This window comes from Crocodylus siamensis, chromosome 5, assembly GCF_052110815.1.
Source record: "Crocodylus siamensis isolate JL-2025a chromosome 5, ASM5211081v1, whole genome shotgun sequence".
NCBI lineage: Eukaryota > Metazoa > Chordata > Crocodylia > Crocodylidae > Crocodylus > Crocodylus siamensis.
Genome location: NC_143399.1, coordinates 33,817,273 through 33,841,992, shown reverse-complemented (window position 1 = coordinate 33,841,992; position 24,720 = coordinate 33,817,273). Strand labels below are relative to the sequence as shown.

At 44.3% G+C, this 24,720-nt stretch overlaps 1 protein-coding gene across 1 annotated transcript in view; it reads right to left on the bottom strand.

Annotated features, from left to right (window-relative positions):
- Positions 1-17,856, bottom strand: part of SLC44A3 (solute carrier family 44 member 3) — an 83,817-nt gene extending 65,961 nt beyond the window's left edge. Inside the window, exon 1 of the mRNA XM_090047974.1 lies at positions 17,164-17,856. The gene's annotated coding sequence lies outside the window, so the exon portion shown is untranslated. The remainder of the gene's footprint in view (positions 1-17,163) is intronic.
- Positions 17,857-24,720: the final 6,864 nt, after the last annotated feature.

Sequence of the window (24,720 nt, the reverse complement as noted above, 5' to 3'; positions counted from 1 at the left end):
GTGGTCTCATTGCACAGCCTGCTGGGTGGGAAGGGGGGTAGGAGGCTGCCAGCAAGGGGAGCCCAAGATGGCTGCTGCTTCCACCCCTCAACACTGATTGGCTGAGAGGAGCAGGACCACCAGGGCCAATTGACCAATAAGGGACATGGGGGGCACCACGATCAGCCCATGAAAATAGCAGCTGACCCAACAATCTCCCCACAAAATCAGCTGGCCACTGCCTCAAGTTGTGTAGATCCCTTTTTATGCACTGTAGGTGGCTAAGTAGACTGGGCTAAGAAAAGTATTAAATGGAAATTACAGCCATGTGAGAAGGCAACCATGGGAGGTGTTTTGCATCATCCTGGGGGCAGCAAAAAGTACTTTACTTTTCCAAAATCTTTATATTGTTTTGTTTGAATAAATCAACTTAATTTCTGGATAAGTCTGAACACTGTGAACATACTTTTAAAACAGGCTGACAGGGAAGGTTCTAAGTCCCATCTTCTAGCACATAACTTAATACAGTCAATTTGATATTTGATACCCAAATATGATATTCCAGTACATGCCAGGAATAATTCTCATTGCTTCATTTTGCAACAGTTGATGCAAAGATGGAATTACAATCCAATCTGAATATTATACATGAGAGAATCATAGGGGAAAAATTAGAAACCAGTGAGCTGTTTAGAGCCAGAAGGCTCTTTTTTCATTTCAGTGCTAATACCTGATGATCAGTAGCCTATTGGCCATTGGAAATGCAGTTCTGGAGGGCTAACTCTGAGTTAATTTGTGACTATACTACTCAGGGTTTATAGATGTATGCTGGCTAGTTTGGGAACTGTGTTTTTTGGTTGCAATTAGTTTATTCATGAAAGGAACCATAGAATTTGTAAAGCTTCTTGCAATACAAAACAGCTTCCTGCTTCATTATGAACAGCCAGCTGATCTTCATTTAGCCATTATCTTTGCATTATCAGTTATCCTAACACTCATATGACTTTGATCCCTTTCTGATATTTGTGGCATTTAAATTACTTAGGTTATTATACTGGGAGGTTGATTCTAAAAGGCAATCAGCATTTTCAGTTCTCAGTGGATTTTTTTGCTCAGTATCAGCCACCAGTAAACCAGTGCTTGTTATTTCACCAAAGGACTAATGAATACTAAAAGAGACAGCCTGTTTTGCTGGTCTATTTTCTCAACGTTCTGCCTTTGTAGCATTTTTATAACCTCTGCAATGTCTTGCTCAGCAATATGCACAAAGGAAGAACAAAGCTGCAAATTTTAAGTGACGATGCTAAAAGTACTACTTTCTTCCATTCAGAACAGGCTGGTGGTAAAGTATCTTTTCATTAGAGATGGTTTTGAACATTTTAACGAAGCAACCTAAAAAGAAACTTACTATCTGCAAGTGTAGCAAAATGGTGCTGACCTGAAACTGTTTTAAAAAGCCATTTTAAATCATGGCACAAATTACATGGAAGATAGAGCATGACACTGTTTTTATGCCAGATTAGAATTTTCAGGAAAAAAAGAAAAGAACTTCTTCCAGTACTTTTGACTGAAAAATGAGACTGTAACTTTAGTGAGAAATAGAGGAATCTTCCAGCTAAACAAAGGAGAGAAAATGTAAGTGTCAGAAATAATCAGGGAAAATGGAAAGAATCCCCTTCTGCAGCCTACTCTATTAAACAACTCAATGTTTGGGTGTCCCTTAAAAACTAATAAGAAGGTCCATTTTAGAATATGATTTAGTTTGTCACCCAGGTGTGTTGTTTTTAAAAATGGCAATAAATACATCTTTTTTTCTAAATTTAACAGAGCTTAATTCATTTCTAATTGATGTTTATGGAGAAAAATTCAAACCTGTTGCATTTTTAGAGGATTTTAAATAGGTGCAAAGTCCCTTGGACCCACCACTTTGAAACTGTAGGATTTCTCTATCTTACCTGCTTAACTTCAGAGTATTATTCACCTGTGAAAAATGTATTTCCTTTACCACCAGTTCATTGAAGTAATGTACGTTATATTACTTTACATCGGAACCTATTTGGATGTAGCAAGAGCTAAGTAGATACTCTGAGGATAAATATTATTACAGTTTGATCAATCAATCACAACTTTACCAGGTTACTATAAGGCCTCTGGCTCAGTAATTCTACCCTGGCAAATACTCTGGTGAGCAAATGCCAAAGTACAGCCACTTGGAAAAGTGCTAGCTTTTATCAATAGCTTGATGAGCAGATGCTAAACTGTAAATTTTTGTGCCTAGTTTGGCACCTGTAGCTTGCAGGGCAAACACCTGTAGCTTGCAGGGCAAAACACTGCCTTGGTGAGTTCAGTACCTCTGGTTTGCTGGGCTGATGTCAAATCACAGAATTCTATAAAAGAAATAGGCTGCATCTTTGAAAGAGGCCACCCAAATATCCCACATTAACTACAATACAAAAAGGAAAGCCCCACTGACTGCATGCTGCTGATTGTTGCATACCAACACACATAAGAAGGCTTATCAAACAAATAACTACCTACAGTTGAAAAAGATTGGACCCAGACAGAAATATGTCCAAATCCTCTACTCCTGGCTTTCCAACAACCTGCAGACTGTATGCAACACATCGTCAAAAGAAAACTCCCTTCTGCTTAACCAAAATGAAATGCAGCCCTGCCTTAAGAATGAATGCAGAACCTGTCTGTACATCTCTGTTGCTTCCACAAGTGACACTTCCTACATCAAAGCCATCAGAATCCATGGATCCCACATGTACTTCCCGTAACGTTGTATAACTCATTCTCATGGAAGCTACTATATGTGAGTGAAATTAAACAACTTACCTCTCATAGGAAAAAGATAAAGGACAGAGACACTGCATCACCTGTCAGGGAACCCCTTTCACAGAACAACCACTCTATTTTAGACAGACAGCTTTTTCATTCAAAAGACATCAACAAAACACCTCCAAAAGATGGGCTTGGAAACAAAAATTCATATCTTTACTGGACACTAAACATGGGCTAAACATAAGTGATGTTTTCATGACTCATTATAAAATAACGTGTTTCTTCTAACCTCTAATGAAGACCCTTTTCCTTTCTGAATGGTCTTGTTCTTTTACACAATTAGGTTATCTATTCATACACTTCTCTTATTTTGAAGCTGCTTCTGCTAAGTTCTCTTTGCTCCTAATTTACAGATCTCTTTCACTCCTTTAAGTGCCTGTTTTCTTTTACATATGGAGATGGGGGAGGGGAAGAGGCAGGCTCCACAGCTGCTTAAAAGCAGGGACTCCAGGCAGACCTTGTGCTAACCAACTAGTGAGCTCCTAATACACATGGCACATGGGGGACGCCCAGCAGGAGCTCTGTTGACACGCTGGTGAGTTCTGAGAGCTCTCTGCACTGTGAAGGCTAGGGACAGACATTACACATAAATTGGTTTAAGTGATCAGAAACTGGTTTAAACCTGTAACAGAACAGACATTCAGTGCACTTAAATAAGTTTCATAATGGCCAAAAAGAGTTTGAGATAAACCTGGTTGAATGTAGTATCATACTTAGCTGATTTGGCTTAAACCAGTTTATGCAATGTCTGTCCCAGACCCCTTGCTGGTTTAAGCTAAACCAGACTCCCCCAGCATCCCAGCATGCTCTCTGGGCTGGACAGGGCTCTGTGCTCCAGCTACAGAGCTGACCCTACCCCTCTGCTCTCTACCCCAGCAGGAACCAAACCTGGTAGAGACACTGTCTGGCATGGCCCCATTAAGGCAAAGTGGTTGCATGGAGGGCTTTAATTCTTCTCTCCTTCCCCACTGCAGCTGGGATTAGTCTGTCTGCCAGGGAATAGAAGGGAGGGGGCTGCACCAGTGGCCCCTGGAGATGGTAGACCCCAGCTGCAGGGAAGGGAGGGAGGGAGGAATTAACCCTTCTCCCTGCCCCCTTCACCTTAACGGGGCCATGCTGGGTTTGTTGTCCTACAGGGTGGGGAGGAGGGCTCTGTCCCATGCTGGGGGGGACTCTTCCCTTCTCCTCTTCCTCCCAGGGTGGGGAGGGGGACTCTGTGAGGCACTGGATGAGTATTCTTTCTCTTCCTCCCCTTTCCCCTTGCTGCCACGGGGTTGGGAGTGGGGCTCTCCATGTGATGCCCAAAGTGGGGCCAGGGGGCAGGGGGAGCCTCTGTTCCATGATGGGGAGAACTCTTCTCCCTCCTTTTCCTCCCCCCAGAGGGGCAACAGGAGTGCAGAGCTCACCTGAGCAGGGTGTGGTTATGGGTGTGAGGATGGAGGGGTGTAGGGACTCCTACACACTCCCCTGTGGTATGCACCCCACCCTTGCTGCCTGGACACAGCAGCAGCAGGCAGGGATGTCAGGATGCTTGTGCTGTGGAGGTGGTGGGGGTGGGAGTGGAGCCTGCCCCATTGCTGAGACTCTGCTCCCCATGTCTGCAGCTCCAGCACTTTCAGCGGAGGAAGCCCTGCAATGGAGCCTGCTGCCTCCCCCACACCCTGCTGCACTGATCCCTGCACTCTGCTGGGAGTGGAGGGAGCCCCATCCCCTGCTTCCCTGCAGAGTCCAGTACAGGGCTTCCCCACTGCAAGTGTGGAGCTGAAGGCATACAGCATGGAGCCCCTGTGATAGAGGCAGCCAGCACTGTACTGGGGGTGAGGAACGCAGCCCTTCACAGCCTGCCCAGCCGCTTCTATCCCTGGGACTCCACGCCGTGCCTGCAGTTCCACACTTGCAGAGGGGAAGCCCCGCACTGGACTCCATGGGGAAGCAGAGAGCAGGGGGAGGCAGTTCTCTGTGTCCAGTGTGGGGCTTCCCCCGCTACAAGTGCTGGAGCTACAGGCACAGGGAGCAGAGCCTCAGTAATGGGACAGTTTCTGCTCCCTCCCCTGGCACAGCGCAGCTCCAGGCATTAGTGCCCTGACCTCCCTGCCCGCTGCTGCTCACATGCAGTGGGGGCTGCATGCCATGCAGAGTGTGTGGGGGTCCCCTCACCCCCCACCCTCACACTCACACCTTGCCCAGCTGAGCTCTGCCCTCCTGCTGCCCCTCTGCATGGAGGGGGAAGAGTTTCACCCAGCATGGAACAGAGCCTCTCCCTGCCCTGGGGGGGAGAAGTGGGAGAAAAAGTCCTCCTCTGGGGCTGGGCAGCCTCACAGAGCCCCCCTCACCATCCTACCTCAGGGCAGGGCAGGGGGAGGAGAGAGAAGAGCCCCCCAAGGTCCCTCTCCAGGCCCCCCCAGTGGTGGGGGAGAAGGAGGAGGGGGAAGAGCATGGGCAACTGGTGCCACCTTAGTCAGGGGCGGGGCACATCCCCCCAGCGACCAGTCAGAGATTGGGGGGGATCCCCTCACGGCTGATCCTGCAGACTGGGGGGCAGGGTCCCTCGCAGCCAATTGCAAGGTGGCTGATCACTGCAGCTCCTTCCAGGAGTGGCTGCAGCTGCTTCTGGGAGCACAACAGTGTGCCACTCCCTGGCCGGCGCTTGCGGGGGGGCACCGAAGATACTGCCTGCCCTCCCCCATTGCCTAAGCAGCAAGTGCAGCTGGTCAGGGGGTGCACTGGCGCTCTCAGGGAGTGCACATGCAGCCCATAGGTGTCACCACTGGGGAAGAGTTTCCCTCTGGAGCCAGACAGCTCTGTGTGCTGGGATTGCTCTGCTGTCAGAGAGCCACCGGGGTGGGCCTGCTGAGGCATGGGCATGCCCCTCCCCCCTCAGCTCAGCTTTTCTGTGGAAGGGAGGGCTGCTCTAGCGTCCCCAGGCTTCTGCCTTGAGCCACTGCAGGCATGTGCCTGGATTTCCTGAATAGAAAGGGAATGTCTATCCACTTGGAAACTGATTCAATCTCTGCAGGTTAGACTAACCTTCAAAGTTTGAATCAATTCAGGCTTGGGATTTTTGAATGTCTGTCCCTAGCTGAAGTGCCCAAGAGTTTGTCTGACATCACTTTCAACTCTATGGATGATCCAAAAAAATACATCACCAATCTCCACCCTCCACACTTTCTTCTTTACATATTTACTATCTTAGCTACAACACACCTGCTACAGGATTCTATGAAGTCACAGGTACAACACCTTTAGCTCTAATAGGTATTATCAGCACTTCTGTCTTATTTGGGAAGCATGAAAAAAGAGCCACTGTGTTTTTTTAAAATGAAGACTGATGTTTTCCTTATGTTTCTTAACTCCCCAAATCAAAATTGCAGGAGATGAAGAAAAGCTGTAATTGTTGGCTTTGCCAGTTGCAAAGAGTTTGTCTTCATTGTTAAAAAAGCTGGGGCATTTTTTGTCTTGGGGTAGCTAACATGTCAGCTACTCTGAAGTAAAGACAAGGGGTTTAGGGGAGGCCCTGGGAACGCGTCTGCAAGCTGTAAAGACAGGGCCCCCTGTTTGCAGAGGCATGCCCTGAGTGTTGTCCCACAGTATCTGGCACCTGCCACACCCTGTGGCTGGGGGCAGACATTCAAGAAGCTAGAGCCTAAATTGATTCAATCTTTGCAGGTTAGTCTAATGTGGCTGGGCTGAACCAGTTTGGAACTAACTGGACAGACATTCTCTCTGGATTGAGGAAATTCAGGCTCAGGCTAGACATTGGGGGGCGCTAGAGCAGCCCTCCCTTCCCTTCCATAGTGCTAAACTGAGGGGGGAGTGGCCAGGCCTCCACAGCACTCTCTAATTAGGGAGGTCTGCCTGCAGCTTCCCAGGCTTTTCCCTACTGGCTGCTCAAGTGGTGGGAGTGTTGCCAGCCCCCAGCCCTCTGCTAGCACTCTGAGGCAAGTGGGGGTGGGGAGAGGGGTGCAGTGCATGCATTTGTCACTGATACAGAGCTTTTCAGACTCCCTCTTCCTGCTTCTTTGTACTGTCTGCAGCAAGCTGAAAGACAAGCAAGCCAGCAGGGGATTGATAACAATGATTATCACCTCATCAGCAAAACAATAGGGCCTCTCCATTACTTCATACTCTTCTTAAACAGCTTACCTGCTGACCCATTGATTAGTCCCAAATAGCCCTAAGTGGTCACTGTTTTGTCTGCCTGTTCCAGTGAAATTGGAAAGAGACACACACAGAAACACCTCTCAGCATTAGCTAGCATATCACGTACCTAGGGTCCATGGGCCTGGGGTCCGTGCTGTGGGAGATAGGAGGGAGAGGGGGTCTCTGCTTGAGCAGTGAGCAACAAGCAGTGAGGGGGTGGGGGTGGAGCAGGGGGAAACCAGGCAGACCCTGCTGTCTCTGCAGTCTCTACCGGAGCTGCTGCCAGGGAGCAGAGGGGAGGGGCCAGCTCTGCTGTGGAGCAGAGAGCCCCACCCAGCCCAGAGAGCATGCTGGGATGCTGGGGGTGTCTGGTTTATCTTAAACCAGCAAGGGGTCTGGGACAGACATTGCATAAAACGTTTTGAGCCAAATAAGTTAAGTCTAATACTACATTCAACCACGTTTTTCTCCAACTGGTTTCAGCCATTTTCAAACTGGTTTATGTGCACTGAACATCTGTTCTGTTACCCTAACATTTCTTAGTACAGGAGTTGTTTGCTGAAGGTACTTTGTTACTGTGCCTGAAATAATTAACATCCTTCAGAATATGAAGCCACTATTTAAAACACATTTGGCACACAAAGAATAGAGACGTGTGTGCAAACTTTTTTGCTTTGTGTACTTGTTCAGCAGCTGTACAGCAGGGTCTGTCAAAGCATGACATGCTTTCACATGAAGCTCACATGCAAGCCATAAGCCTGCTACAAAATCCCAGAACTACAACACTTGCCTTCATTCTTGTAGTGGTGCTATGTCAGTTTTGAACTTGCACTTGAGTAAAAGTAAGCATCTCACATTTTGGTTCCAAGCAGCTGGTCACCCCCATTAACACTGGAATCTTGGACAAGATTTGTATCAAAGCTTCCTCCCCCTTTCTTATTTTTCATCTTCATTTGTTTTTAAGTTTTGTGTTGGGATGCTTGCCATGATGAATATCTCCCAAATCCCATTCCCAAAGTGGCAGTCTTTCAGTGGTCAGTCAGTGAGACAATTCCTATCTGTAGACCAAAAAGCTTTGGAAACTGAATGGAATAGGAAGCATGATGGGCTAGATATTAAGAATTGTTTAGATGCCTAATATGTGGATAAGTACCTAGTTAGTTTTTCATAAGTGTTTACACATGCAGTTTCCATGGTGCTTCTCCAAATCCCACTAGGTTTAAACCAGTTTCTGATCAGTTAAACCGGTTTATGTGTAATGTCTGTTCCTAGCCTATGGGACAATGGGCAACATCTATTTCACCCTGTGAAGTGGACCATCTGAGCCAGGACACATATTGGCACAGCTGACACAATTCATTTGGCAATGTCTGTTTGTAGCCATGATCTCAGAAAGTATTTATTGTATTATCAGTTTAATAACACATTGATCATTTTGTTTTCTGCCACTTGGGGGTGCTCCCACACAGCGCTTACAGAAGAAGGAGGAGGCAAGAGGTTTGCACTGTCAGTTAGGAATTGTTCATTTCAAGGTCTCTGTCTTCTGACTTGAAAGGAATAGCCAGGAAGCGGGAACAGATGAGTGCCTTGGTCAAACTTAAATCAGATTCTTTACAGCCCTGAAATTCAACCGCCAGTTTAATTTGCATGGTAGGTTCTACTGGAGCAACTGAGGTAGGGAGATCTGAACAGTTTTCTTCACAGGGTCAAGAGAGTACAATGTGTATCACATAAAACTCTGTCATACTCCCTCTTAGTTCACTATTTCTCATGCCCTCCCCGCTTGCTGAATCCTGATCCTATGAGTCAGGGGAATAGGGTACAGAGCAGCAGAGCTATTTCATTCCAGTTCCCACAAGGCCAGAGTGGGGTCACACAAAGAGGCCTCTTTTTATGTGTGAACAACAAGGGAACAATCAGGGCCCAGGAACCTGTTGCATTACTTGGACTAGTTTTTATAATTCCCACTTCCCTCAATGGGTTAATTGCTTTACTTATCTCTTTTGATTTCTTCAGTGTACCCTCACCTCTCTCAGAAGTGGCCCTCTTCCCATATCCTTTCTGTTTAAAGAGATTACAAGTAGTTAGCCCTGTTTGCATCTCACTGCACCAAAGGAGAGGGAGGAAAACTGTTTAATTTTCAAGAAAACCATGCCATGAAATGAAAATGAAAGAAAGGTTAGAAATGTCACTGTGTCCCCTATGGACATCTTACCCTGTAAATTATTTTTAAAAAATAATGAGAAGATAGAAGGAGACTTTTAGAACTGCAAGTGAAACAAGGCAAAAAGACATAGGACAAAGGTTAAATCAGGTAGCCAGCTAGGAAAGAGTTAACCCAAAGGTCCTTAAAGTCTGACTCTTTGTAAAAGCATACCTGTGGTCTGATCATTCAGGTCAGATACATGGAAAAGGGACAAGACTTTTCTAATCTGTGAATTGGATGGAGGCTATGGCAACTAGCAGTTATGTTGTTTTCAAAGAAATGTGCTTTAACTGGACAAACTCTAGATTCAGTAATTAGCAGTTAAGTAACAGATAAAGTAGAGTAAAGCTTTTTGTGTAAATATAAGGTCTTTCACGATGAGCCACTTCTTTTAATAACAATTCCATTGACTCAAGTGGAGTTAGCTAGGGTATGTTTGCCAATGCAAAGTAATTATGTTGAATACAAAGAGGCAGCTCTTCCTGCCCGCTTTTAACTGGTGTGCCCGCTGTCGAGTTAAGTGCTGTTGTGGTTACAAGTTTCCCCCAGAAGATGTCACTGTAAGGCAGCCTGTAGATTCACTGTCCTGGGCACAACACCGATAAATTCCAACAGACTCCAGACACTTTCACTAGTTTTTGACTACAGAAAATTAATAGACCAATTATTCTGCTGCAAGGAATTCAGAAAAACCAGGTCAGGTCAGCACGTTTTTTGACATTACAAATTCATATCTGAAATCTAATAATGCTGATACTGCACACTAAGGCTGCGCGAGGCTTTGGACAGAGTTTCGGATCCAGAGAAGATTCGGATGCTTTGGCATCTGCAGCAGCATGTCTGGATTGAAGCGCTGGCTTGTTTAGGCTTTCCAAAGCGGTTTGGAGCTGCTAATGTGCTTCAGAAAAGCTTTGGAGCCACTTTGGAGATCCGGCCACAGGGTATAATGGGGAATCAATGAAATATCTATAACATTGTTGTTTTTTGTCTGATTTGCATGAGATTTGCAAGGGTTGTAGACTGTGATGAGAGCATGAAGCCTGCCAAGCTTCAAGAAGTTCAGTGCTGGGGTTCAGGGGAAATTGCACCTCAAATTCTTGAAAGCAAAACTGATGTCACATGTATGTGTTACATCACAGGGGGGCAAAAAGCTGCAGGCATAGTAGCCCCTGTTGAGGCCACAAAGCCTGTCAAGTTTCAAGAAGATCTGTGCAGGGGGTTGGGGAGAACTACACCTCAAATTCCTGAAAGCAAAACGCATGTCACATCTATGTGTTATACCACAGGGGGGGGTGAAAAACTGCAGAGGTACTGGCTCCTGCTGAGGCCACAAAGCCTGCCAAGTTTCAAGAAGATCAGTGCAGGGGTTTGGGGGGAACTGCACCTCAAGCTGCAGACAAGCAAAACTCGTGCCATGGGTGACACTGTGTGTGTTAAGGCGCAGCAGGGTGAAAGCTGCAGGGATGGCAGCCCCTGCTGCAGCCACGAAGCCTGCAGCTGTTGAGGAGATTGGTGCAGGGCTTTTAGGTTCTGAAGCCCTGCACCCCTTGCTGCTGACAGACAAAACTCATGCCATGGGTGCTGTGCAACTGACTATCCCTGTCTTGAGGCGTGGGAGACACTACTACAGGCCTAGCTGCTAAGCTAATGTGTTACCAGTTACCAATCAATCATGCTTCACTCAGGGACCAGCTCAATACACAGTAGAAAGCTAATGTAACCAGTTATTTACCATCTATTAGCACCTACAAAACCAGAGACTAAGGAGAGGAAATAATCAGTACAGACAATCAACTGCCCCAAGACAGAGTCAGTTGCACAAGCATCCACGGCACAAGTTTTGTCTGTCAGCAGCTAGAGGTGCAGGGCCCCAGAACCCAGAATCCCCTGCACCGATCTCCTCGACAGCTGGCGGGCTTTGTGGCCTAAGCAGGGGCCACCATCCCTGCAGCTGTCACCCTGCTGTACCTTAACACACACAGGGTCACTCATGTCATGAGTTTTGCTTGTCCGCAGCTTGAGATCCAGTTCCCCACAAACACCTGCACCAATCTTCTTGAAACTTGGCAGGCTTTTTAGCCTCACCAGGAGCTACCACCCCTGCAGTTTTGACCCCTCTGTGGTTTAGCATATAGATGTGCCATGAGTTTTGCTTTCAAGAATTTGGGGTACAGTTCCACCCAAACTCCTCCACTGATCTTCTTGAAACTTGGTGGACTTCATGCTCCCAGCAGGGGCTACCATCCCTGCATGTTTTGTCTAAATCATACAAAAAGAAACAAAGTTATAGACATTTCATTGATTCCCCATTATAACCTACGGCCAGATCTCCAAGGCAGCTCCAGGAGCCACTTCTGCCGGATCAAAGCAGAAACCTGGTCCAGAGCTCTGGATCAGATCCCTGGCATCTGAAGCAGCCAGATCCGAATCTGGATCAGATCACTGCCGACCTGTACAGGCCTACTGCGCACCTAACAATGCTAATAATGTATGACACCTTTACAAGATCCCACATCACCATGGTTGAGAATTACTGATCTAGACATTTATTCTTCCACACAAGGCTTCAAAACTAGGTTGCATTACCTATTATCCAGCCCCCAGTGCTACCTGTGGGTGTCAGACTGGCGCATTCATGCAGCACGCTCTGGCCCTGGCTGTACATGCTGTATGCAGTGCACAGAGCCCATCCGGTATGAGCTGCACACAGCATAGTACGCGCTGCAAGTAGCCTGGGGTGTGTGCTACATGTATTCCTTGCATTAGACAAGTTCTACATGCTGGATTTGGGACTGGTCTGGACTGGGCCCAAAGACTGTGAGCCAGGTCCAGCATGCAGGACTGATCCAGCACATACATCACATGCTCCAGATTGATCCTGTGTGTGTATATACAGCATATGGCCCAGACTAGCTTCATGTGCTGTGTACAGGGTCTAGACTTGTGCATGCTAAATCTGGAGTGCAGCGCTGGAGCTGGCTCCTGTGATGTAAGCAGCATGCAGGGAGACTTCAGGGTACACATTGCCTGTGGCACCTGCACTGAACTGGCCCTATAGACTGGCTTCAGCACGTAGGCCTGGTCTCTGGGCCCTAGCCAGCAGTTAGCAAATAAAAACCTAGGATTCTGGACTAGCCTAAGGATTGACATGACACCTCATTTGATGAGTGACAGAAAGGCTTTATTTACTACAAGTATTTAAAATCAAGTCAAGTGAGCACAAACCAAATCAAAGTCTAGTAATTCGCTATAAGGTTATGATTTTTCACCAAACAGGTAATGAAGAGGCGGCCTGTTTCTCTTCAACTTCTTGAGTAAGTTGGGCACATCAGCAACTGGGGTCAGAGAGATTTCTCACTCTTGATGCATGCACACTGTTTGCTTTTTACTGCCTTTTTGTACCCTTAATTTAGCATCTTCAAAGAATTATTTTAGTTGTGTAAATCAAGAGAGTCCCAAGCAGTAATTAATGGGAAAATCCTATTAATTAACCTGCTCAGCACTGGTTATCAGAAATTACTAATTTGAATGAGTTACCTTCTTCAGTAACAAGAGGTTATCCAGTTTAGCACGTATCAAGAAACTTTTTAACAGCCAGGAAAAACATACTAAATCAGGAGGAGACATTTATCACATATGGAGAATATCTCTTCCTGCACATAAACATGAGTTAATTGCAAAATAAATATTTACCATACTAATTAACCAAGGATAAACATTTCATATGGTTACACACCAGACAACCAGGAGTCTGCCTGAAATCATCCTGAATGCACCAAGATAAGCTGAAGAAATATTTCATTATTATTACTACTATTTTTCTCAGATGGCCTAGCCATGAACTTGCATCCTCTTGCAATATGCAGTTACCATCAGTATTCTGTATTTAAACTTTTGTGAGTAGGCCCAAGCTTAGCATAAGTTTCAGAGTCATCACCGGCCCACAGGCCAGCCTCATGATGACCCTCATCCAGCCCACGGGACTGGATGAATTTGATACCCCTGCATTATACATTTTCAACACATTGTCTGTTTAAAAAATAAAAGCAACTGGCCACATATAAAGCTGATTGGTCTGCAGCTTGTCTTCTCTTATTTTTCCTTACTATTAAAAACAGAATCTGTAAAGGGAAAAATCCTGTTGCATTATATCATCCAGATCATTTAGGATTCCCCCACCTTGGGATCATAAGTCCTGGGAAGCCTGCCAGCAAGATCCTGCACAAAATCAGGATTTTATATTTTTTTATCAACTTTATTGTATCAGAGTCACAAGTCAAAGCACTATGTGGCCTAATGTTGTCACCATTATTCATTTGAGTAATCATTACTGATTATGACTCACATAAGAAGCTGCTCAGCACAGAATGAAAAAAGTTGCTCAGTGCAAGATGAGGATTTTCGTGTGTAATATTTGTTCCTTTGTGGTATATTTGTGCAAACATACAAAAGACAACAATGACATCCAGAGTCTCACTGCAAGGGAGACTGAAGAAAACAAACAGAGACATCAAATTTTCAGCATTTGGAAACAGGACATAATAGATGGCATTCTGCTAAATCAACACCTTAATAGATGCAGGAAGTGTGGCATTATATTTGTTCAATGATAATATACTCCTTTACAAGGAACTGACAAGCTTTTTAAAAAATCCAGATGAATCAAGATGTCTGGGCAACATGTTTACAAAGTCTTTACATGGTTAGTCAGACTGAACTGGTGCACGTCTAATTGTTCGTCTGACCTTTTCCATAATATACTGGGCATTTTCTTTTCCAAATGTTCCTATATACATGTTTTTCATAATACACTCAGGACTTTTATAAGTTATGCCTCCCCTTTCAAAAACAAACAGGAGATAATCGCTTCAGTCGTTCACAAGATTTCTGATGGGTCTAAGAATGCAACAGTTGAATTAAGAGAATGGTACTGAAGTAGAGTGTGAGATACTGATGCAATGAGGTAGTTAAAAATGTTAGCTTTGCCTTATCAAAGTTATGCTAAGTCAGTGCAATAAACCAAAGTGACAAGCTGTCACTTACATGAGTAACTTTAACTCACTGGAATTACATGAGTCTCCTCAGCTAGGGACTGACATTCAAAAAGCTTGAGCCTGAATTGAGTCAATCTGTGCAGGTTAGTCTAACCTGGCTAGGCTGAATCAGTTTGTAACCATACAGACATCCCCTCTGGACTGAAAAATGCAGGCACATGTCTGCAGTGGCTCAGGCTAGAAGCTTGGGGGAGGGGATGCTAGCGCAGCCCTCCCTTCCCTTCCACAATGCTGAGCTGAGTGGGGGAAAGCCCCAGCCAGACACTTTGATTAGGGAGAGGTGTCCCCTTGCTCATCAGCCAGGGAGCCAGCAGGGATTTAGTTACACAGCAGGGAGCATTTATCACCCCATCAGCAAAACAAAGGATCTCTCATTAATTCAATCTCTTCTTAAACAATTTGTTCCAAAGAAGGAATGGAGGGACATTACCAGCTACCTGTTGATTAGCTCCAGGCCCTAAGTGGCACTGTCCTGTCTGCTTTATCTCCCACAGCACAGACTCTAGACAGCATGTGGTATTCTAGCTAATGCTGAGAGGTGTCTGTAAAACAGGGGGGAGGGAAGAATCCCTGCTTCAGCAGGGAGTATGTGGGAGGGGGTTGAGCAGGAGGTGGGCAGGCAGATGCTCTGGGGTCTGGGACAGACATTTGTAAACTGGTTTGACCCAAATCAGTTAAGTCTTATACTATATTAAACCAGGTTTATCTCAAAACTGGTTTCAGCCATTTTCAGACTGCTTTATGTGCACCGAACATCTATTTTGTTACAGGTTTAAACTAGTTTCTGATCACTTAAACTGCCTTAAGTGTAATGTCTGTCCCTAGCCCTCATGTGAACAAGGACTTATGAAATAGGACTCATAATACTTGGGATGACCCCTGTCAGGGAATTCAGGCCCAGTTTTGCAAACCCTTACATATATTTGCTGTCCTTAAACAGAAAAGTAATCCCATTATAGCAATCCCTTCATTTAAGGGTAAGGCCTACTCTAGTGAGCAAGGATTTGAAAATCCCTGTCTTATATCCTATTGTAGTATGAATTTTTTGCATATTAGTTGATTTTTTCTTTTATGAACAACTAAAACCCTATTTTGTGCTTGTTCGCTGCTTGGCATGAGTAAATTAACTTTGTATGCCCTGTGTACTTGAGAGTCTGTGTGAAAGGCTGAATGGTGAAAGAATGGGAATTTTTGCATGAAAACAAAAGAAGATGATTTAACTGTTTGTGTAAGCAACAAGGTGCCAATGTATGAGTTACAACTAATTAATGGATGGCTGAAGAACTCATCTATGATCAGGTGCAAAAGAAGATAGTGAGAAGAAGGAATTCTGCATGTCCTGCCACTTGATCTACACAATGATCTGTTGAGGTCCCTTCCAACCCTAGCATCTATGAATCTATGAATGACTCAAGGCTGAGACACCAATCCTGAGATACTGACTTTACTGGAATGACCTCAAACTTATATAACCAGAAGATGGATAAGAAACAACCTCTAATTAAAAACTGAGCATGGAAAAGCCCCAATGCTGAACAAAGACTTGAAATCCCTACAAAAGTGGGATGCAGACAAGCCATGATGGGGAATCCACTCTCTGCAACCTCCTGAAGCACAGGCACATCTGTTCACCCCCCGCCCCCCCGCTTCCATCACCCTCAATGAACCTGGGCTGGCCACCCAGTGCTAACATTGAGCAATCTCTACTGGTAATTATAACATCTTACTGGAGTGGTTTTGTCTGTCTGCCTGCCTATGTCTGTTTGTATGACTGGTGTGTTCAAGCTTATGTATCTGCTTCATGTAATCAATAAATGCGGCATTTTGCCTTATTCCCCTATATAAGGTCTTGCTCTTGATTTGAGCAATTGACAATTTAAAGTAACACTATCATACCAAAGAGATGGCTCTAACAGATCTTTTTCTTATCATAATTTATATGGTCCCTATTGTTGAATAAGGTCTCTGGCATTGTTACATTTAAAAGTCAGGCAAATTTTTTTTATCTTGGGTCATGCATATCAGGTCATCATTGCTGGAAGCTGAGCACAAAAGACATACAGTTTCAGTTCAATAGCCACATGGTTTGACAGTTCAACTCAGATGCCCAGCTGCACTCCAAACATTAAAATAAAGTGTCTGTAAGATTATAATTCACATGTATTTTCATGTTTCACTTTTATATTATTTAAAGCAGCTGTTAAATTGTGTGTATTAATCTTTCAAAAGTGAAAGAGATGCTTTATTACAGCAGTAAGATTAATCGCTAATGTAACAGTACTGTCATTAAAATGAATTTTGCTTTTAATATTAAGAATTATATTCCTCTGAGGCACCTTTTAAATAAACCTACTACTACTACTGAAATGTAACATACTCATCTCAATAATCATCATTATGGTTAGTATTGAATCATGTTACGGCTCATTTGAAAAGAATCAAAAAGCATAATGTTCATTCACATTAGCATTACTAGTTTGTTTTGTATTTATAAGCCATTTCATGTCAGGAGATTTGTGTGATGCTATGTAGAATGAGGATAATGATACTTCTCCCCACTAGAATTGTACTTCAACACCTATGAAAGAAAATATGTCTATAAATGGTAGACAAGGTTATTTGGGTAAATGTGATATCTTTTATTAGAACAACGGAATAGTTAGAAAATTGTTCTTTGCAAGCTTTCAGACACAGGTGCCCTTCCTCAGGCATAGGGAGAGTTTGCTGGTCTGTGGGTGCATCTACATATGAGCTTTAATGCACACTAGTCTATTTTACTGCATATTAAAGCAGCGCATAAAAAGCTGTGCTAATATGCTAGTGCACAGTAGAATAGGAGTCAGCTGGTGTAAGAAAAGTTGGTGAGGAAAAAAACAAACAAAAGAAAGGAATATCAACAGGTGATAAAATGCAGCTGGTAAAATATAGAGATGTTACCTGGGGTTATCAGATGGCAGGCAGGTTATAATGTACCATGACTCCAATGTCTATATTTAGTCCATGATTTTTGTATCCAGTAGATTTATGAGAAGAAGTTCATAGACTTGTCCATGAAAGGTGCTTTGTCAATTCTCTTTCAGGATAAGAAATGAGAGATTGGAGAGAGAGTGGTTATCTTGTGAGAAATGTGCACTCACAGGTAACTGGGTATTTTTGTCTTTGATAGATTTTCAGTGTGCATTCATTCTGGTGCACAGTTGTTCGGTTTCTCCTATGTAGTTTCTGTGAGGGCATTTAGTGTCCTGGATGAGATATATTACATTTCTGGAGGTGCAGCTGTAAGACCCAGGAATAATGATGGTTCTGCTGTGGGGCATAGTTATTGTGGGAGTGGTGGAGAGCTGTTGGCAGGTTTTTCATTTCTTGTTGTGGCATGGTCTGGATCCATTTGCAGTGCTTTGGCCCATTGGAAGTTTGCTTCTGGGATGAGGTTGGTGTGGTTTGGTGCCTGGTTAAAATCTAGGATGAGTGGTTCTGGAAAGATCTCCTTAACAACTGGGTCTTCTTCTAGTATGGGTTGCAATTGTTTGAGGATTTTCTATATAGGTTCCAGGGAAGGGTGGCATGTCAAAACTAATGGTGTGCAATTCCTGGGGATTTTTTTTTGTACTGCAGCAATTCTTCATATGGTATCCAGGTGATTCTTTTGTGATGATTTTCATTTGTGTGGTGACAATCTATAAATGGTATGCATTATTGGTATTTTATTTACATTTATCACTTTTACATATTTCCATTAGTGTTACAGATCTGTTCATTACTATTATGTTAAACAAAAGAACAGCAAAAGCAACTTACACTAATGATAGTTAAATTACCAATTAATGATACTGTTACAATATAACTGAAGTTATGGACTAGCTACCATACTGTGTTAAAGTTCATGTAACAAAGGAAGAATGACACAATATTCTTCTTTTTTCTAAATTAAGAAAAACTACTGTATTTCTTTCATTTGTTCCAGACTGCATAATAATGGAGTAAGCTTATTACACAGCGTATGATATAAAAACACTTGATTGAGGGTAAAAATCTCTTTTGTGGGCAGCTATTGAGGAAAAAACATTCTGTAGCAATCACTCAATGTTTTATAATGAAAAGTTGTATTTTTCTGGAAACAGGATGTTGCTTCTTTCTAATGACTAAAAATTTAACTCCCATGAGCAATGAGTTTTGCAAGGTGCTTTTTTAGAACATAATACTATTCACTTCCTGTTCGCGTAACAAGTTTTACACAATATTATGTTGGTGATAACACTACTTAGGGAAGCTAATAAAACCATGATCATTCCTGTTTACCGCAGAAAACTTGAATACTTAGGCTAGGAGAGAAGGATTTGACAACTGTGGCCTGAAGTCAGGCAAACTTTACTCATGTGAGTTGTCCTTTTTCATACAAGTAACTCTTCAACCACAGTACTCTTCAAATTTCTGCATTACCATTCTTTACCATATAATAGTGATCTATTTTATCAAAACTTGGTTAATAAGAATAAGGTGCCTAAACAGTGAGCCAAAATCTGGCTTTGATCTATGCATATCACTATGGTAGAAATCCACAGTTAGGAGAGGACTACAAAGCAGTATTTTTCACTTCCCTTTGAGCTTGCAGACAAGTCACTATGCTGGTCATTAGGGTCACTGGCTCTCAGTACTACAGGAATGTCATAAGTAAACCTTACACAGCATGAAGCACTACCAATAATTTGCATCTTTTATTACATATACCACTATGTCTGTCTACAGTCCAATAAATTCTCCTTTGCTTCCACATTCTTGCAGGAATAATTAGCTCAAAGACATGAGTCTGGACAGAGGGCTAGGATAAGCAAGCCGTCATATCAGATAAGGATCTGGCCTTTAGGGCATCTTTGCACCCCAAAAGTGGGGGAGGGAATTCTAATTACTGCGGCTTTCAGGAGCCACTCTAATCAATGCGCCCACAGTATCTTGTATATTCAGTGTCCCATGCTTCAAAATGGCAGTGAGGGTACCTTAACTAAAACTCATTTGATGATCTTTAGTTAAAGTGCCCCATTTTGAAATGCTGGGAAGCTGAATACCCGGGACGCTGAGGCTGCTGGAGTGATTAAGTGAGTTTGCTCTGTTTTGTTCAAATTAGAACGCATTGGAGCAGGGGTTGGACACACGTATAGGATCCGTGCCCGAGTGTCTATCTTACTGCAGCCAATGACCAGAATGTCACTTTACCTTTCTGTACCTCAGTTTCTCTCTCCATAAAATAGCAATGATGAAGCTCATAGACTCCTACAGGAAAGCACTTTGAGATCTTTGAATGAATTATGTCAATGTGCCAGCTCTTTCTTGGAATCAGGTATTTGTAGCAAAAATATACACATACATAAGTGTATGTGCAGATGTCACATCCTGGTTATGTGTGGAGCCAGCGCTGTAAAAGTTCTTAATCAGTCATTTTGTGTGTATGTTAATTTGCTTCCCTAACATATTTAGAATGAAGTCAATTCAAACAGCATCCTTTCTGTGCCTAGGACTATGTTTTAAAAAAGATTTTATTTTGAATAATGTTATCTAAAAGAATACAATTAATAGTCACTATATTTTCCCATTGGAATCAGTTGCATAGCAGAAGTATTGCAGTTCCACACCACTGATGCCCGCAGACAAAGCGTGAAGGAACACACTTTCCTGTATTGTTTTGCATTGCGTGACAGGAATGAAAACATAACTATGCATGGCAGGTTTTCCCAGAATAATGCAATTTCCATTCCCATTTAAATGCATTGTCAGGGGTAATAGTATGTTTGCATTTGCTGCTGATACATAGCAAACATGGTGACAATCCCCAAAGGAAGTAAGTATTCACAGCCTGCAGTACTTATCACCCTAATTATACAGTCATGCATGAAGTACTATCGTGATGAGGTCCAAAGTAAATATCCCTTCAGCAGCTGTTTAGCAATGTATATCATGGTGTAGGCGGCTAACTGGCAGCCATTCAGGTTTTGGGATGTGGCTTTAAGTATGTTATCTGTATTGACATGCTGTTCTCTACAGTTCAACTCTTCTGATTGTGGCGTGCCACAAAAACTTTGGTTAAAGTCTTAACAACATGAGCATCAGGAGAGTATTTATTTTCCAAACAGCAAACTGGACAGTCTTTGTTTCTTTGGGCTCCATTATTATAATTTTTATCCAGTAATACATTAATTAACCACATAATATTATTTAATACATTAAAAGTGTTTGTTCTCTTACCATTTGTTGTTCAGTCTCTCTAAAATGAGCGTGTATGTGCTGTAGTATTTCAGAGATTTATCAATGTTTAAGGTAATCTGAAGGACACATTTAGCCTAACATTGCCTCATGATGATGTTTGTTGCAAATCATTAGTGCTGAGAAATCCTTCTGTGCAATGCTTACTTTTTTCTTTTAAGGGGCAGGGAATTTGCTATCTAAACAATGAGCTACTTAAAAGATGCTTATTTTTGTCCTAGTATCCAATCCAACCTCATTTAGGTCTTGATTAATGTATAGAGCTATAAACATTTTCCTGTGGTAGGAGGTATAAGTCAGAGGAATAATTCCAGTGGATGGGTTTGTGGAATGTAGGACCCAGAACAGCTCAAGTTTCAAAAGCTGAAGCTTCAAGTTAGAAGAGGATTACAAAATATATGCTCATTTTAAGAGTATGAGGAAGAGACCTGACAACTGGAGAAATGTGTCTTGTTATGGAGCAGAATAAAGGTCATAAGGTTTGGAGTCATCCATCAGGAAGTATGATTCTGAAGAAAAAGTGGACAGTCTTAGCAATAATCTCCTGTTACGTCTCTTAAACTTTTTTGTACTTCTGAAACTAGCAGTGTGAATTCACTTCATTTTTGCTCATTATCCCAACAGTAACTGATAGAAACACATGAACACCCATCTGTCTAGTCAAAAACATCTTACCAATTGTAAAACTTTAAACAAAAGAAACATTAAGTTTTGTAAAATTTTCTCCCCAAAAATGGATATTTAATATGATTGTGTACAGTTGTCACAGCAAATTACATTTAAATTACTCACTTGCGAGAAAGGAAACCCCCACAAAGTTCTTGGAGATAGGGTGGGGTCACAGTTGCAGGGTAGCTGCACCACTGTCTGTCTTGGAGAGTCTCACCAGGTGTGCCCCCCCAAGGATTCAGGTTTTGGGATTTTACCCCTGTCAGGGTAGAATTCTATAATTTACTCACTTTTAGATCAGGACCTGGAGTATAGGCACTGATGGGCCTCTTATGGCTAATTCAGCAAGTCCCAGTAAAGGTGCAAAGTTTTTCACCCCAGCAGCCTGTGATAACATACATATGCACTGATGTATAAATAACTTATTTTAAACCAAGTATGATTCATTTTCCCAAGAGTCAGACAGTAGGGCCATGTGAAGCTTCGGTTCCTGATTCGATTTGGCAGAGATTTGGCCCAATTCGGTGGGCAAATCTGAATCAAATCAGAGAACCCTTTAATCTCTCTGAATTGAATTGAAACCCTCTGAATCAATTTGGAGAGATTGGGACAGATTTGGTAATCTGGACATAGAGACAGCTTTAAATGTTTTTCCTACAAACCTCTAGGTACCAGGCAGCTCATGAGTGCTGCCATGCTGGGGCTCATGGAGAGTCCCACAGAAGTATTGGGGGCTCCCCAGCATGCTTGGCAGCAGACCCGGAAGTGCGCTGGGGGCTGCCCTGCATGCCCTCCTGGCTCGGTGACTGGTGCCTCCTGGGTCTGGGGGGACACCCGGGGTCCCCCTGAGGCCAAATCACTGAGCTGGGTGAGTGCAGGGGGCCCCCCCAGCATGCTTCCCAGCAGACCTGGAAGTACTTCTGGTCCTCTTCTGGGTCCACCACTGAGCACATGGAGGGCCCCCTGCATTCCTGTGGGATGCTCCATGTGCCCCAGCATCTCAGCAATCATAAGCCATGCTGGTACCTCAAGGTATGTAGAAAAAACATTTAAAACTGTGTCTATGTCCGAATCACTGATTCTCCGAATCAGCATCACAGCTTCAGACTTGGATTTGGCTGAACTGAATCAGGGACAGTGATACAAATCAATAAATTGAATCACTGTCCCTGATTCAGGCTGAATCTGAATCAAACAGGGACTGCTTTGCACACCCCTATCAGACAGTGCTTGAGTAAGTGGTTTTAAAATAACAACAAGGCCTACACTTATATACAGCCTATCCTCTCTGTCCTTTGCTCAAGGCAGTTTAACTCAAGGGTTTCAAACACACTTTGGGTGCCTGTACATGTGTAATTACAGTGCGGCAAAGCAAACTGGATTAATCAAGTCTGCTGGAGCATGTTAATTAGCGCACTCCAGCCAACCTCCATGTCGTGTGTATCAGAGTCTCTGTGCTTCAGAATGGTGCAGAGGTGCTCTAACTCATCGAACAAGCTTTAGTTAAATCATCCCTGCCACCATTTTGAAGCACAGGAATGCTGATACACAAGATGCTGCAGGCGCTTTAAGTAGAGTGGCTCTAATTAAAACATTCCCCCACTCCCCTGTGTCGGGGATCACCATCCCCTGTGGACCTAACCGACACCGCCTGCCACTTGCCTAGGGTGTCACCAGCTATAATTGGGGTCTCACACGCATATGTTTCGCCTGCCATGACTTGATATTAATGGAGTTGGTTCAGGTGTCTCAGCATGTAGTCCAATTATGAGTCTCCCCGGCGTCCCGCGAGGTCCTGAGTTTCTGAGGGCCCCACCACCCCTACACCCTCACCTGTTCCACTGGGTGTTGGCCAACCGGTTGGTCCGGCCACGTATCCTCAGTTCCTCCCAGATAATCCACAAAAGAAAGGTCAATCAAAACAAACACGACATCCAAGAGGGTTCCCCTGATCTGTGCAGCTGCTCCGTCTGTCTACAGCCGCCTTCCATCTCAAGCTTGACCTTTGAGGGGTCAAGCACCCCTTTGTTGGCTCTCGGAGAGCCCCCTTGTAGGGCTTGACGAGATTCCTTTTTAGCAGCTCAAGTTCACTATTGAACTGTGCTCCTATTACAGGGACTACGGTACCCAAAGTTACTAGTGCTCCTCTATTAGGGTTCTTATGGTACCCTTCTCCTGCCAGGCTCAGCCCAAACAAACAGTTCTACGCCGGCAGGGGGCAGTAAACTGGGGTTTTGCTCTCTGCCAGAGGCTCCCACCAGCGCTCAACCTCGCTTTCAGCGTTCCCTGCAGCGTGCGCCGGCCTGCGCCTGCGCCTGCTCCTGCTCCTCCTCCTCCCCCTCCTCCCCCTCCTCTTTCCGGTTCTGCGTTGCTGCCGCTTTCTGGTCCCGGCCTCTTCTTTATACCGGCGGGGAAATATCGGCCCCTCCCTTCCCAACACACCTGGGTAAGGGGAATTTCTGCCGGGCTCCTTGGGGCTGCGGGCCTGGGGCTGCTGACCCTCTGCTTAGCCCGGGAGCCTTGGAGCCTGTTGGCTCCTTCTCTCTCTCACACCCTGAACACATGTAAATTACCCTTTGTGCCCTGGACTGGATCCAGCCTTGGGCCTGAGGAAGCTGAAGCAGTGACAGCCACTCCAGCTTGGGACTAGAGCGTGTGGTGGCAGTAGTGGCAGGTTTGGCTTTGACCTAAGTCATATAGCAGTGGCTTCAGCCACTGCTGTACATGCCCTTTGTGGAAGCAAGAACTGGATCTGCTGCTGTTGTCACAGTGGTGGCACCTCCAGCTCCAACCCAGGGTACACAGTGGGGTACACAGTACACATCTCTGGCTCCCACCTGGGGCCTTGCTGCATGCCCAATGCCAAAACCATGCCTTGGAGGTGTGTATCTGTGCCCTGTGCAACTCTAGCTCCAGTTCCAGCAGCAGGCATGTGGCAGGAACCAGTGGCTGGGGAGGTAGGGATGCAGCCGTGCAGATGGGCAAAGCAGCTGGAGGGTGACTGGGGTGTGTCAGCCCTGCTGCTAATTACTATGTCCACTAGGGCAAGAGAGCCTTCAATTCTGTGGCTGGTCACTCCCCCTGGGCATGTTGGTAATCCAGTCAGCAAGACAGAGTGGCTTCATGGGCCAGAACCAGCCTGGGGGTCATATGTTTGACACTCCTAGTCTAACTTATTGCCAGTCTGAGTTGGGAGGAAGAGCCTGCACTGCCTGCAGCAGGCTCACCTCATCTCTGCCTAGGTCTGAATGGCTTGTTAGCCTCTTCCAACTTAATCTAAGCTATCGTCTGTTCCTAATGCACACCTCTATGTCCATCTCTGAACCAGGTATGCCTTCAGGAGGACAGGCAAAATACATTTGAAAAGGGCAATAGAGTTATATATAACATTTATAAAATACAGATATTTTCCTAGTTTATCCCAAAAGGTATGAAAGAAACAAATGATATACAGACAAGGGGTCAGAGTGGGGGTTGGAGGGGGTTGGGTGTGTGCATGTAGAGAGGGAGAAAGAGAAAGAGAGAGAGAGAGGCAGAAATTCATCCTCTGAATGGACAGTCACTGAACAT